The sequence below is a fragment of the Vulpes lagopus genome, chromosome 11, assembly GCF_018345385.1.
Source record: "Vulpes lagopus strain Blue_001 chromosome 11, ASM1834538v1, whole genome shotgun sequence".
Taxonomy (NCBI): Eukaryota; Metazoa; Chordata; class Mammalia; order Carnivora; family Canidae; genus Vulpes; species Vulpes lagopus.
Genome location: NC_054834.1, coordinates 69,065,448 through 69,067,937, shown reverse-complemented (window position 1 = coordinate 69,067,937; position 2,490 = coordinate 69,065,448).

The window sequence follows — 2,490 nt, the reverse complement described above, 5'->3', positions numbered from 1 at the left end:
AGAGCGGTCCCCAGGGGCAGCGTCTGAAGAATGACCTGAGTGGGCAGGAGCCTTTTGTAGCCTCAGAGCTGGCTCAGGCCCCAGTGGGTGGGTGGGGCGGGGCCTACCGTTCCCCCCACCCAGGTAAACAATGGGCACTCACTCGGGGCTGGCCAGCAGCCCAAGACTGGCAGAGACGGGCATAGCTGCCAGGTGGGCTTGGCTTCCCGAGGGCTTCCTGAGGCCTGGCCTGGAGGGATCCCCATGCTGTGCCCCTGGACGGCTTCTGTGTGGCCGGACCCCTGAGATCCCCATACCTTGAAAGCCTGGACTTCCCTGGGCTGTTGGGACTGCCACGGCCACCCCCTCTCTGGACATGGGCTCAGGGGGCAGCACCCCCAGTGACAGGACCCTGACCTCCATTCGGCTTGGCTTTGGACCCTAGCCATGCTTCCAGTTCCTGGCTCCAGATGGGCAGTGGGCAGCCCCAGGCCAGCCCATGGCCACCAGGTGTGGAAGTGGCTGCACCCACTGGGCTGGGATGCTGCTGACTGGCTTACCCCAGGAATCATCCCAATGAGAGGGTTGAGAAGGCAGGGTGGTGTCACGGACATATGAGGGTCGGGTCTGTTGTGGTGCTGGACACTGGACTGAACTCTCCCCCACAGGGCGGCCACACACCCACCATGACCAGCGGCTCCACTGCCTGCGAGCAGCCCAACCGGAAGTCCCAGCCGGGCACGGCGGGGAGCTGCAAAGGGAGAGGGAGCAGCTGGGCCAGGCCATTCCCAGCACCAGTTTCCTGCTCTGGGGGCCTGTCCCAAGCTCCTCATGGTCACCTGATTTTCTGTCTCTGACCTATCTCCTCCCCGTACCCCAGCTTTGCCCTGGAACCTAGAAGAGAGCACCGCGTGTGTGCATTGGGGGAGTATGGGGTTATGAGTGATGGATCGTGTGGGAGCAGGAGCCTGAGGGGGGGGAGTGTGCCCACCAGGCTCCCCTGCTCAGCCTTGGAGGGGGAAAGCCTTGGGGGGGGTCCCCAGGAACAGGCAGGGTGGACAGGTCTGGCTCCAAAGGACTGTGAAACTTTCTTTGATGGTCAGGAGAGTGAACGGTGGGAACCAGGCCATGGGCGAGACCCTGGTAGGGGAGGGTGAGGGACACACAGGCCTGCCCTCCTCACACACCCAGAAAGGCAGGGTGGCAACCGGTCAAGCAGTGTCCTGCCAGCACTGGACACAAGCCTGAGTGGACACGCGACCCTAGGTCCTCTGAGTCACCAGCCTGGCCCTCTGGGACATGCTCTGCACAGACAAGGCTGGGCTAAGTCACCCAGGAAGATGGGCAGTGGCCCAGCCCATGGCCACCAGGGGTGCAAGTGGCCGCACCCACTGGGCTAGGGAGCTACTGACTGACTTACCCCAGTAATCGCCCTAATGAGAGGGCTCAGAGGCAGGGTGGTGTCATGGACACCCAGCCCCAGGCCACACGCATATGAGCGTTGGGTCCTTTAGGGTGCTGGGTACTGGAGCTGACTTCTCCACGGTCCTGGAGCTCCGGGCACCCAGCCCTGGCCTGACCCCAACCCCGCCCCTGCCCAGCCCAGCTGTCTCAACCGAGGTGACCAGGACAGAGGACATTGGTTTCCATGCTGCCTGTCCCCTCCCTCTAGGAATGTCAGGGTTCCTACACTGGGCTTGTCACTTCCTTCAGGGCACAGCCAGGGCCCCATAGCAGCTGACCTACTCGGTTCTAGTCACTCAGAGCACCCCTGCAGCTGTTCCCCAGCCGTTCTCCATGGGGCCTCAGCAGGTGCTCTGTCCAGGCCCAGCTTTGAGCAAGAAAGGGGGCAGCTTCACAGCTCTTCCCCACTGGGGCCCCATGGGCTGGTGTTCTCCCGCCAGGACAAGGAGGTGAGCCAGACAGTCCTGCCAGGGCGCCCAGGCAGCTGGGAGCCAGGCCTCCCCCCACGGCCTGGTGCCCTCCAGGAGCTGCTGTGGGGAAACACCCCAGTTCCACCCTCCAACCCAGAAGTCGGCACCCCTCTCCCCCCAGGAGTCAGGCCAGACCTGCCATGATCTCAAAGCAGAGCTGGTCACATTCCCACTTTGCACAGGGGAGTGGAGAGCTATCTCAGAGGCCACAGGATCCTGCTCGCCAGCCGCCTCTCGGGTGGTCCCAAGTCCTGGCTGGCTACTCCAACACACGGAGAGCACACAACGTGGCAGGAGGTGTGGTTACCCGACTCTGAGGATGACACAGGTAGGGGGCACCTGGCCGGGGCTGGCGATCTGGACTCGGGGAGATGGTGGTCACCCCCCAGCTGTGTGCCCCGGGCCTGCACGTCACCCTTCCTGGGCCTGAGCTTCCTCCTCTGGGAAACAATGACCACGGGGCCAGCTGCTCAGAGACGTGAATCAGAGAAGCATCCGCTCGGCTTCCTTTGGTCCCCAGAAGTGCCCCCACTGCCCCGTGGGCCCGCCACCCCAGCCCAGCCCCTGAGACTTGGGC